Source organism: Elgaria multicarinata, chromosome 7 (assembly GCF_023053635.1).
Source record: "Elgaria multicarinata webbii isolate HBS135686 ecotype San Diego chromosome 7, rElgMul1.1.pri, whole genome shotgun sequence".
NCBI classification, from domain to species: Eukaryota; Metazoa; Chordata; class Lepidosauria; order Squamata; family Anguidae; genus Elgaria; species Elgaria multicarinata.
Genome location: NC_086177.1, coordinates 43,609,291 through 43,623,663, shown reverse-complemented (window position 1 = coordinate 43,623,663; position 14,373 = coordinate 43,609,291).

Sequence of the window (14,373 nt, the reverse complement as noted above, 5' to 3'; positions counted from 1 at the left end):
ACCGGCTAATGAACCAAAATAGATAGATAACTAATCAATGTATATAATTTATTAACAAGGTAAGGGTTTTTCCATTCTCGCTTGGAAAATATCTTACTTATATCTCAGTGGGGGAGACACAGGTCTCTTTCTGCAGAAGTGCTGATACTAGGCCAATACATCTGTAGAGGAAGTCACTAAGAAGTAATGAAGCCATCATATATATACCTGTGTTGGGCTAATTAGGGTCATATTGTAACTTCCACCTTGGCAAAGATTTTCCACTGATTTCCATAGGTATTCCTTAAATAAAAAAAATCAACCACCCTGTTTCTTTTACATGGATCATTCATTTAAGCTCATTTGCTAATTTCTATGTGTATCCTTGAAGCAAAAAAATAAAAAAATCTATCTTAATTAGAAACGTGTTAGAAGATGGCTATGAATTCTTCCCAGTGTCTGAACCACACATTCAAAGGCAGCATGTTAGTATACAACTCATTCCAATATTTGTGTCTCATGATTACCAGTTCATTTCCTATTTTAGTGGTATGATGGGTAGCATTACCTGTTTGGCTTGTAATATCCATAGAAGTTACCATCAAGGAGCTGAGTAGATTTCAATCAGTGTTTTACATTAATTAGAATGTAACTATAACTATATTCTACCTGCTACACTTAGAACCCAACCAAAGTAGGAACCGATTCAAATTCTCTAACTGGTCAAGATCTTTTGTTACAATAAAACATTCCAGGAATGGTAGGGAACCACTGCTGGACTATATGGACCTAAGGCTAGTGCTTGAAAAGGTGAAGTCTTAGTACTCTATTTACTGCAGTACAGAGTGAAAGACAAAGTTTTCAACTTCGTATCTTATTGTTTTGTTATGTTCAACTCACTGGATGTGAATGTACAAGTTTTCCATGTTCACGAGAAACTGTAGCCAAAAATTTTCTTCATTGGCGTGTGAGAATTGTAAGTCCTTCACAGATCTGAAAAATGTGCTACCATAGATGCTGGGTTTTCACGGCATAAAACAGTAGCTTTTCTCAACAAGCATGTGAGAACTGTGCTTTTGAGAGTTGGGCTTTCTTTTATTTCCTTTTTTTATCATGAACTTTTATTTTATTTTGAAATAAAGTTTTAAAAAAGGCAACAAAACAACATACCTAGTAATAAGTTCACTAAAGAGCACTCATTATGCTTTTTAGTCTATCACCAATATGCTTGTAGAACATCTACAGTAAAACAACTAAAGTAGGAGCTCACTGTCCAATGAAAGAATGAAAATACAAATTATGCAGCTCATATAAGGAGAATGCATGGGTGTGTGTGTGTGTGTGTGTGTATTAGTCAGAAAAAATATAGCCAACTGTACTCGGTTGGAATTTGCTCAAACTTTTTCCATAGTTAGCAATACATATCCAACTGTATGACTACTATTGTTGAGAAGCAATTACAGTTTCATTATTATAAATCAGCACTGACAACTATTGTATGTATTGTATGTCTATGTGCAATGCACATATGCACAAGTAAAATTCATACTCTGAGCTGAGAGAGGTAAGTCTTTGATCAGCCAAGGGACAAAGGAAAATTACTGGCAATGGAAGCAAGGCCGGATCTAGTCTTATAACGTTGCTAGTGTCCCTTTCTAACGTGGTTCTCTGTATTGGTTCTCTGTAGCTGTAACGTTACTGCAGGGCACATTGTTAAATCCTTTTGTTGTTCTCCCTCCCTCTTCTCTGAGAGCTGCTGGGTTTGCTCCACCCACTGCCTGCCTCATTCCTAGCCAGCAGTGCAGGGCAATAGTCATAAGCACACACAAACTCACTCACTCCCAAAACATCTTAATACAGGTCCCAGGGAATTGCCTGAACACATAGGAGCCAGCCACTTCACTGAAGCTAAGCAGGGTTGGGTCTGGTCAGGGTTTGGAGGGGAGACCAAATTGAAAAGTTTTAGCAGCAGCCGCATTTAAGCCCCGCTGGTCATGAGTTTTGGACTGGGACCAAGAGACCCTTGTTAATTTTCCTGCACGGAGCTACAGCGATCCTTTGAGCGCTCCTCAGCTCCTTTGCAAAAAGGGGGGAAATGTTAAAAAAAAACCCATAAAAAATCAACCGATGACCCAATTTGATTCAAATTTTAAGGCAGGATGCATGGGAGTACTTCACAATAAAAGCAGATTCTAAGGTGGAAAACTTCTGAGTCCTTTGCATGCAATTGTCAGTGATTGCACAGTATAACGCTGGTGTGATTTATCTGCTGTAGCAGATAAGATAGCAAACGGGGCGAAGGAAGGAGAACAGGAAGTGGGCAGAGCAAACCCAGCAGCTCTGAGAAAGGGAGAGGAAAATTACCGGTAGGACGAGGCACATGAATCTGTAGCCACGCTGGAACTAAGAAATAGAACCTGTAAGTACGACTCATTTACAACGTTGGAGACCCAGGGTCACGTGATGCTATACGTCACAGTAAGCCATTCAAAATGTTAGAATAACACCAGTGTAGATTCCCACCAAGAGTAAACATCTTTAGGTGTTTTCCAGCTAGGTCTCAGAACATTACCTGATCCTGATTCTTTCTTTCTAATATGAGAGATCGCATTATATACAGATAGGTACTTTATATAAACAACATGCTGGTTGAGCAGGGAAACCACAAATAGGACAGCCCCTCCCACTACTTGTCAAAATTACTTCTTAAAAAGTAACACAGATCTCATGCAACCTGAAATACTCTGTGATATATTTTTAAAAATATTTTTATTTTAGCCCTGTCGTTTTCTCTGTGGTCTGCTGTTGTCGTAACAAGTAAATGTGTGTTGGACATCAGATAATGTAAATCCTGAAGCTGCCATTTCAGGCACAATTCAATAAAGTGAACACAGGAAGGCAAAAGGATAAGGAGAAGATCAATAAAATCACATGTGAAAAATAGATGCATAAATCCTAATCCTTACCAAGATCTTTTTAATGTTACCCATTCACCCTTAATTTTACTCCAGTAGTATACGAGAATGTTATATTAAGTGAATTTTACTACATGTAAATCGTTGGAGAGAAGTTTTAAACAATCGAAACACAAACTGTTCTCAAGCATGCACATTCATACCTGTGCATTCTCTATCTCTCGAGTCCAGCTGAGGCTTGTGTAGTGCAATTGCCCTGCCTTGTTTATGGAATATCACGGGTCCAGACAATGTCGTCTTCCACTTTTCTTTTTCCCAACACTTCTTCCATCTTTTTTCTTTCCACACAAAAACATCTATTAAGGAGGAAAAGACAGAATAGCTGCACAATGTTGATCTGGAAGCCATCCATCTGGAAGCACACCTGGTCAAGCTCACTTCCAATTCTTGCACATGGTTATGAGTTATCCTTGAAACTGACTTGAATTACATTACAATGCCTCCTCAGACATTTCCTCAAAAGTCGTTCAGCCGACAAGAATCACATAGTGGCTGCGTTCACACAACACAATAGTCAATGGTGGGTTAATAGTTAACTCCATGGTTGATTATCGAGGGGGTACTCCCCATGCGACATGGTTATAATCAACCATGGTGTGGATTAAGGCTAGTGTCGAGTTGACTATAGTCTACAGTTTGTTTGACACATCCCCCACCCTCTTCCCACCCTCAGTCCTCCCACTGGTATTCCATCAGCCAATGGCCTGGTTCAGACAACTTGCTAAACCATGCTGCTTAACCACAAAATGGTTAAGGGAATGCATTAAGGTTAAGCATTTAGGTTAACCATTTTGTGGTTAAGCAGCCTGGTTTAGCATGTTGTCTGAACCAGGCCATTGTGAGTTTTACCAGCTGGACTAGAGCAGCTACCACCGTTTTGGTTGTTCTGGCTAGGGGACTCTGTAGTTGCTGAAAATAAGCAACCATGCGATGAAATAGTCAATGGTGCCTGACACATCACATGATAACCAATCGTTGTTCAAATAATCAGCCCTGCGCAGCATTGGTTATTTGTATTGGTTATTTTGGTTATTTTTCATACCATGGTATGAAAAAGTCCTGACAGAGGACTCAATAGCCAACCATTGTCTATTTAATCCATCGTTGACTATTTAACCTATCATTGGCTGTTGTGTTGTCCGAACCCAGTCTAAGACAATGTTTGTGAGGCCAGCAACTTTACGCTTCTGACAAAATCCTCAGTAGCTTCTTTGGTATTTCTTTATTTAAACTTACTAAATATCTGAAATGGTGTGTGTGTGAGTGTGTGTGTGTGTGGAGGGGGAATGAAACTTTGTCAGTATTGATAGTCATTGTGCCAGGTGCAGCAATTGTTCTTTCACCTGCCTTTCTACATTACTTATTTCTGCTTAGCAGCATTTTAGGAAACATTACTGTATCAGCCTAAACGCAAAGCTTGATCTAAATGCCCAGCTCTGATAGAAACAGTTTCTCACAATTTACTAAACAGCAGTTTTCTAGAAAGAATAGTCTGTACAATATAAACTTACTATATTTGGATGACTCTTCCTAACTTTACCTTGTGGATTAGTATAGATATTGTGCAAGCCCACACACAAAAAGGTTTTACCAGGCACTCGCCACTACTATCCCCTGCTCTGCAACACAACACAGGCACGATCGCTGGGGGAAATCTTGAGCAATTGGCTGCATGCCACATCTGTAGCTCAGCGGTGGAGCACCTGCTTTGCATACAGAAGGTCCCAGGTTCGATCCCCAGCATCTCCAGTTAGGGCTAGGAAAGAATCCTGCCTGAAACCCTGGGAAGCGCATGTCACTCAATGACAACAGTGCCGGGCTGGACGGACCACTGACCTGATTCAGTGACCCTGTTCAGGCGACACGCTAAGCCATGGTGGTTACACATTTTAAGCTAAACTTTATGGGTTAGCGTGTTGTGTGAAGCATGACTTAGTACAGTGGTTCTCAACCTTCCTAATGCCGCGGCCCTTTAATACAGTTCCTCATGTTGTGGTGACCCCCAACCATAAAATTATTTTCGTTCTTCTCTACACGATTCATTGTCATGGGATGGTTTGCTAATGAAAATAATACATAACAATAGCTTTAATAATACAAAAGATGATACATGACATAGTTCAGTCAATACAGTTTCCTAAGACCATCGGAAATATGTGTTTTCCAATGGTCTTAGGCGACCCCTGTGAAAGGGTCGTTCGACCCCCAAAGGGGTCCCAACCCACAGGTTGAGAACCGCTGACTTAGTATGTCGTGTGACCATTCCTAACCATGGTGGCTATATAACCATGGCTTAAACAGCTCACTAACTATTTGCTGCAAAGGGGTTAGCAGCCTAACCATGGTTTTGCATGTTGTCTGAACAGGTGTGTTGTCTGAACAGCTTGTGTGGGCAGCACTTAATTGGGTCCGGTTGGTGAAGGGAAGAGAAGAAATGGACACACAGGCATAGCTGGGATAATAAATTGGTCACAACTTGATTGACTCACTTGAATAGGCTTGGCAGTTGCATATGGCATGGATCCTGTTGTTGGTCAGCCTGCCTGTGGACCGATTCCGCTTCCTAACCCACATGCTGGGGGGGCTGGTGGTGGATAGCAGAGCAGGGGGCACATCACGGCACAGACAGCTAATGTGAACCCTATTCCACCACCCCAGACATGTCCAACTTGCAGCCCCCATACTGGTCTGGTCTTGGTAACACATCTCTGAGACCCCTTACAGGAATCCTCACCATGAGGGAGCTGGATCCCAGTTCCACTCTGTCCCCGAATGGATCCAGCCCAATACCTATCATGCCTACATAAGTTGTGACAAGTATCATAAACTGAAGCATTCACAAAGAATTTACTGATAGTCCAGATCAACTTGTTTACAATGGAATGAATCTTGCAATGGGCAAAGCAAAACACCCTGCCAATTGGTATGCAGATAAAATTCTTTCCCAACCCCATTAACTGGTGACTACTTTTGCCATTGCAAGACATCGTACTACTGGGAGTGGGTGGGAGGGAAAGTCAGCAACTGCAATCCTGCAGCTGCCTAGGAGGTCTGCCTTTAGAGCTTCAGGTTGAACTGGAGTCAGAACAAAGGAGACCTCTCCCTCTGTTGGGTTTGCCTCTTTAGTCCCCCTCCATCAAACTGCTGATTGGCTTATCTGTCCCCTCCTGGGAAGGAGAAGCTGCTGCTGCTGCTGACGCTGTGCAACTGCACCTTACCAGCCTTTCTCCCTTCACTGCTGGCTTGCACGCCTTCACAATTCACAGTTCCTCCTTAAGAGGGGAACTCTGCTTCTTATGTTCCTTTGTTCCTGGCTGCTCAAAGACTTTGGGGTAATATCCAACTGTGCCCCAGTGCTAGCACTAATGATGTCTTGCTAGGTAAAGCAGCAGTTACTGCAGCTGAAACTCTCCCCACGACCTGAGTTCGATCCCAGCGGAAGCTGGTTTCAGGCAGCCGGCTCGGGTCGACTCAGCCTTCCATCCTCCCGAGGTCGGTAAAATGAGTACCCAGTTACCTGGGGGAAAGGTAATAACGGCCGGGGAAGGCAACGGCAAACCACCCTGCTATAAGGCCTGCCAAGAAAACATCAGTGAAAGCTGCCGTCCCTCCAAGAGTCAGTAATGACTCAGTGCTTGCATGAGAGGTTCCTTTCCTTTCCTTTTCCATGTAATATAGCTACCACTTGCTAGGGGAATGGGAAAAGTGGTGAGCCTCTGCTGGATCAAAGGTCCTTCTGTTTATGGAAAGATCCCTTCTTTAGATTGGAGGACAGCTTGGGATCCAACCAAACATCTCATAGTTGTGAGCTAGTTCAGGAGAAGCTGGTGAGCATTTCTAGTAGTGTATAGCCAATATACTAAATGTACTCACAGAAACATTACAAAATAATGTGCTTTTTATACTGTATTTTGTAATTGTGCTTTTAACATGTTGGTTGTTTTATTATGGTTTTAACTTTTGTGAACCGCCCAGAGAGCTTCGGCTATTGGGAGGTATAGAAATGTAATAAATAATAAATAAATAAATAAATAAATAAATAAATGTTTTATTCACCAGGTATTGTCATGTGATCTAAAGTACAGGACAAAATAAACAGCATGTTGCTTGCACACGCTGATTTGATAAATGAAAATTATTCTCTTCCTGGTGTTTTTCCATGGGTTTGAGGCTTTCTTTCAAAAGTGATCCTGAGCAGAATCATGAATAGGGCTGTAGGAATATGACTCTCCTGGTACTAAGAGGGCTAGCCCCATAAAACCCTTCAGTTACCGATTTAAATCTTTACACTCCGGTTCTGTCAGAAGGCAGTAGTTACTCACGTCAGCAACTAATGTCAAAATATTGGCTCCTTTCATTGAAAATCATCTGAAAATTGAACAACCAAAAGTGATATAATTAATGAATAAAATATACAACTGGTCACATCTCAGATGGAAGATGGAATAAAAAAATCGAATAGGCGAAAAGAATATTCCCCCCCTTTTCTTTTTTTTAAAAAAGCACATCTCAGTCAGACAGTCAGTAATCACTGTCTCTAAACCTAAATGGCTCTTTGGCTGCACAGTCACTCTTAATTTTCAGAACAGTCCTTCTGCTATGGCCGGTTGAGCCACTGAGGTGGATTTTCTCCTACAGCACATGGTCTGGTTGCTATCCCAAGCTTTTCTCCCGATATCCTCTGTGACCTTGAACAAACGATTCATTCTCTTTGTGTGAAAGCGGATTTGACAGCAGAACCAGCCGCTGACAACAAAATCTATAGAGGACAGGACCATGGATGATCAGAGGGTACCATCTTGTGCTCCTGCAGCCAATCAACCCCTGGAAGCTTTAAACCACAGAACTTCAATGCCCCACAAAAATCTGGCATAATTTCTCCAAATTATCTGAAAGGATAATTTGGAGAAATGAAACAATCGAGGCTATAGACAATTGAAGTTTATAGACCTATAAAATGCTATATGGCTTGGGACTAACCTACATGAAAGACTGCCTTCTCCCACAGAAGCCTGTCTGGATCTTAAGGTCTTCAGCAAAAGCCCCTCTTTGAAGACTGCTACCTTCACCGATGCATTTACCAGTGATGCAAAAGATGGTCTTCTTGGTGGCTGCTCCCAGCCTATGGAATTGCCTGCTGAGGGAAACTAGCCTTGCTCCTTCTCTGTTGTCCTTCTCCTGGCAGGTCAAGATGTTTACATTTAAGCAGGCCTTTGGTGTGTAAGACGGTGCAATGGATTGGATGCTGTTTTGATTCAGTTATTTTTAGGGGGAACACCGAATATGCTGGGATTATTATTGTATCTTTCATAGCTGTTTGACAAGAAAAAATGAAGAGGTGAAGGTGGAGTGGTATTAAGGACGTATGGTGAAAAAGTCATGGGGAAAGTTCTGCCTGCCAAATTTTGGCTTATCACATGATTATTAAAGGCAAATCGACAGGGGGGTGGGGAGAGAGAGAAGTTATACGCTACTCCAGAATCACGAACAGCATGCCTCTGAATACCACTTGCTGAGGAACAGCAGCATTAGAGGGCTATTTTTGGCATGTCTGGGTTATGGCCTTCCCAGAGGCATCTGGTTGACCACTGTGGGAAACAGGATGCCGAACTAGATAGGCCTTTGGTCTGAGCCGTCAGGGCTCTTCTTATGTTCTTATATTATCATGGTAGGGTGATAGTTTCATTCATGATAGGGCTGCCAGGTCAAAATGTAGGTAATCAGAAACTTCTCTTGAATAGCTCTGCAGCTGAGATGCCCTGCCAAAGGTGGAAATGGATGGTGGGCTGAATCCTGCTTTTGGCTGTGGAACTCTTGAAGGAATAGTTGGTACTCCCAACTGCAAACAGTGCATTTCCCAAGGTTAGAAGCAAAGGGCCTCACTTTTCTTTCAAGGACCTTTAACTTGATTGAAATTGGACTTAATTTATTTATTTATTTAATTAATTAATTAATTACATTTCTATACCACCCAATAGCCGAAGCTCTCTGGGCGGTTCACAAAAATTAAAAATTAGCATTTAAAAGAGAATCAGGTCTGGTATGTCTAAGACCCTTTCTGATGCTCTGAGAGAATGAACCATACAAAGCAGAATTTAATACAAAACATAACATAATTTTAAATAAAAAAACATTGATTTCCCCTTTCGTTTTATAATTGTATAGCCTTATTTACACAGTTTGTAAAGAAATCTAGTTTCAACTCTCCATATATGTTCTTGCTAGAGACCACCTGCATACCTCCTCTCAAATCTTTCTCCAATATATCAACTCCCATTGTTAGTTTTGATGAATTCTAGAATAGGATCTTTGATTTTGGACATCTCATAGAATCAAAGAATCATAGAATAGTGAGTTGGAAGGGGCCTACAAGGCCATCGAGTCCAACCCCCTGCTCAATGCAAGAATCTACCCTACAGCACACTTGACAGATGGTTGTCCAGCTGCCTCTTGAATGCCTCTAGTGTGGGAGAGCCCACAACCTCCCTAGGTAACTGGTTCCATTGTCGTACTGCTCTAATGGTCAGGAAGTTTTTCCTGATGTCTAGCCGGAATCTGACTTCCTGTAACTTGAGCCCGTTATTCCGTGTCCTGCACTCTGGGACGATCGAGAAGAGATCCTGGCCCTCCTCTGTGTGACAACCTTTTAAGTATTTGAAGAGGGCTATCATGTCTCCCCTCAATCTTCTCTTGTCCAAGCTAAACATGCCCAGTTGTTTCAGTCTCTCTTCATAGAGCATCTATTTATTTATTTACAATATTTATATACCATTCCACATCCAAAAGTTTTAAAGCAGTAAACAACAGATAGGATAAAAGATTTTTTTTAAAAAAAAATCATATTAAAAATTACTATTTAAAAAAAACACCAGAGTTCTGATAAATCCAAGTTCCGATAAAAGTATGGCTAGTCACTCAAGAAAAGCTTACTGAAACATCATTTTCAGGAGGAGCCAGAAGCAACACAATGTCTGTACCTGTGTGACCCACAAAGGTAAGGAATTCCATAGGAAGGGGGCCACCACAGTGATGGTGCTTCTGCTGGTGGACTCCAATCGGTCCACAGGTCAGTGTGGAACCACTGGAAACCTGCCCTCTGATGACCTCGGTAACCAGGCAGAGTGGTAAGGGAGAAGGCACTCTCTCAGGTAACCTGGTTCCAAGTTTTTGGGGGCTTTGTGCGCTAGTACTAGAACCTTAAATCTGGCCTGGTAGTGAATAGGCAGCCAGTGCAGTTTCCCCTACAAAAGAGTTGCAGGCTGAAAAGGGGCAGCTCTCAACAACAGCTATGGGGCAGTATACAAATGTAATAAATGAAATGAAATGAAACGAAATGAAAAGCCAAAATCAAGCAGTCTTGGGAGACTCATAGAATTACCCAGTTTGAGTCAAGGTCCTAACTTTAGGCTTCTGGCTCACCTTTCTTAGACCTGACTAAGAGTTTAGTTTGGCTCAAGAGAGTATTGCATTAGAGACATTGAAATGGCCCACTTCATTGGCATGATCCTGTCCATCTTTCAGCAACTGTCTGGGAAGACATTTTGGCAGTTGTTGCCTTCATCTGTGATTCTCAAAGCAATTTACACCCTATGATTAAATCTCACGGACCATGTTACCAAAGTTCCTAAAGGCACAGTGACATATCCTAAGGCAAAGAATGTAGAAAAAAATAATTAAAACAGGGCTGGGGGCGGGGGAGTTCTGTCTTGTGATCTTCTCCCTTCACCAGTAGCATAAATTAAAAGCTCTGTCCAGGTTTAAACTAATCATATAGATGGAGAATGATAAAATAAGGCAAGAAAAATATATATCCGTATGTAGCTCAGCATGACTGCATAAAGAAAACGTAGGCTCTTGCTTGACTTTTCTTTTCCTGTATTTTCTTATAGCTGGAGCCTTGAACACTTCAAAAATCAATCTCTTCCCCCATGTCCTGGAACAGTTTTGAAGGCTGCAAACTTATACTCACTTACCTGGGAGTAAGCCCAATTGAACTCAACGAGACTTATATCTGAGTAGACATGTATAGGATTACACTGTAAGTGGGATTATGAACATTCAGTTAACTATTACTTTCAATGTGGCATAGTCATGACTAACATTAGCTGGATGGGCATCAATAGGTAGGTACTACATATCCTGTACACAGATAACCCGGGCTAAATCTACAGTTGTTGTTGTTAGTATTATTATTAGTATTAGTATTGAAGTTCACTAACTATTGGGGCACATTACACATTCTGCATACTGCTTTTCTAGCATTATTTCCCATTTTATATTCCATATTATTCAAAAAACTGCAACAGAGATATTGTGTATGCTACAAGGTATTCAGAGGGAAACAGCATCACCATGATGGGATCGTATCAATATGGTACAAGGTGTAGATCTGGCCCTGTATGCAACATAGATAACATCTCAGCCTGTGCATCTTCTGGGACCATTTTAAGCCATTTCTGTTTGGTTAGTCTTATTTACAGTTTCAAATTGGTTCAATTGATACTTTCATTTTGCTGCACCATTGTGGTTGTGGGAGTGGCAGGAGCAGATCCTTTATATAGTTGCTCGTTGTCCCATTTTGTTTATTTTCCAGCCTGCCTGACGTCTTTCTCAAGCCTGTCCAACAACCCTGTTAGCTAACAAAATAAATAAATAAATGGCGCTTTTTGAGCCATTGATCGCAGCTGGAAGTGTGTGAGCATGCTCAGTTTTATTCTGAGATGCCTTGTGCCATCTGCTGGCTGTCAGGTGTAATTGGTAGCTGCAGAAGCCTGAATTACTTGCCCAGCTTGATTGTGACTTGAGGCGTTTCCTCATACTTATATTGCCAGTCTAAGTATGGGTTCCCCACTGTGTCAAGCAATTGTACTGCACTAGACCCATAATAAAGATTTTTTAAATGTGAAAATTAGTCTTTGGTGAATAGGAATTATTTTCCTAGCTGCTGGAGACACTCAGGTAAAAGGCAGTGACATTCACATGAGTGGGTCATTGTGTTATTGTTAACACTCAGCTATTATTGCTGCCTACCCCGCAGTCAGCACAGATGTTACCCACTTTTTATCATTTAAGAACAAAGAGGTAATTATATTTAACCTTTTTCTCCCCAAGAAGTCTAAACAATAAAATGTCACAATAAAGTGTTCAACAGTTAACGATATAAATATTTATTTAAGCTGCAGTAATAATTCACTGGATATAAAAAAGGGGACCCTAACTACTTCAAAAGCTGTCTTGAGCCACTGTTAAACAGTCTGATTTGAGAGGCTGTTGACTTTCACAGATTGGGATTGAAGTGAGATAAGGGGAACATAAAGAAATCCCCTATGCCATGGGGACTGTGGCCTACTTCTCATGGCATTTGGAAAGATGTGGATGCATTTGTAGATAAACAAAAGTATAATGCATCCATCTGTCTTGGAGATAAAGTGTAGATAATCCAGAAATTGTTATATTTTCAAGATACCTCTATCTATCTGTCTATCTATCTATCTATCTATCTATCTATCATCTATCTATCTATCTATCTAATTATTGATCAAATATAATCTTTTAAGGGTGCAATCCTATGTATGTTTAGATAGAAAAAAGCTCTACAACTTCCATGCTGGCCAGGGAATGCTGGGAGTTGTAGGACTTTTTTCTGCCTAAACTTGCATAGGATTGCACCTTAAATATATTTCAGACACAGGTGTGCCTCTTAAGACTACACCTGCTCTTTCCAAATTCATGAGAGGTTCCCCTTTCGCAACCTTTGACAAATATGCACATGCTGGCACTGAAGGCCACAGAATGTCACATCTCAGGAGTTCTTGTCCCAAATGCTTGCTTCCATTTTTCATGTTGGGGTCACATCCTTAGCTGCTGCTTCCTCTGTATGGGATACCACTCAGCAGCTTGGTAGGAGGAATGCTAGGCAGAGGGCTCAGGGTTCTTGGTGTTCCGATATGTGCAATTCAGCACTCACCAGGGAATCAAAAAGGGCTGGTTGTGATCCTTAAAAATGAAAGTGTGAGAGTGGCAAGGAGTGTGGGAAGGAACAATAGGCTATGTGTGAAACATGGCGATCCCATTGAATAATGCTGTTCTAAGTGACTTCCTAAAATTGTCCCACGGAAAAACCAAAGCCGTGGCAGCTATATTTAGAAAAGTAAATCTTGAAGGATTAACTTCATGGTTGCACTTGAGGCCTTCTCTCTTCTGTCCATTGCTCTAGTACTGGAAAAAAATTGAGCTTCCATATGAAAAATCTCAATGTTGTGTTTAGGTTACCTATGTCTGCCTTCTAAATTCTGTCCTAAGGTTAAAAAAAATATTTGCACTATTTACATCCCGCACTGGCTTTCTCAAGGAAAAAGATGATTAATGACTGAGACAAATGGTATGTAAGTTGGAAATTTCTACATACGAAGTGAGATCATTGGTGCCTCTTGCTCATTATTGTTTAAACCAGAGGTTGGTAACATGTGGCCCTCCAGATGTTTCAGTTTACAAGTGGCCCACCCCTGGTCTAAACCAACCGTGCCCAGCCTGGTGCCCCCCAGATGCTTTACCTGACTATTGCCCATGTTGGCTGAGGCTAGTGGGAGTTTGTCCAAAGTACCTCAAAGGCACCAGGTTGGTGGAGTCTGATCTAAACTGATGGGTACAGTCTCTCCAGGCTCCAAGGCAGCAGTTGATCCCAGCCCTATCTGGACATGCTAGGGACTGAATCTTGGACATTTGCAACTGCAACATTTTGCATCGTATTTTATTGAGCTATTGCCCTTCCCATTTGTTTCTTTATTGGAGCGTTCTTGTCCTTTTAGTACACAGGGTTCATCATTTTGTGTCAGTAGAGAAGTGAGGAAGTGGCACATAACTGGAAGAAGGAAGAAAAGGCTAAGGTTTAGGTTTCACTGCCTGGTACTAGTTATTTGGGGGTCTTAGGAAGCAGAGTTATCTGAGAATTAGAAGAGGTCTTGCCACTTAAAATAGACACCACTGAGCTTGTAATTATTGGTATGATTAAAGGCCAAAGAAGATGTGAAGTGTGACTTGGCTTCAGTGACTGTAATTCCCCAGTAACCCTGAAGGGGGATTTTGAATCGGGACATGATGGTAAGAGAGACATTTTTCCCTTTGCCCTGCGCTGATTCACTGATAGAAAGATTCTCAATCCTATCAATGCTGGTCTTAGCAACATGGGGGAAACATGCAAATACAACATGGCTCCTGAATGTTTCCTCTTCTGTAGCTAATAGTTTGGGGTGGAATATATTTGCATCCACAAATATATTTGGAATATATTTGTGGAATCAGTGCAGGGTCAAAGAATTAAAGATTCCCTCCACCTTTGGATCATGTGGCCATGATCCAAATCTTCCACATGGCCGCTGTTTGGGGCAGGGGGAGAAAACAAGTCCTCTTCATGCAATGA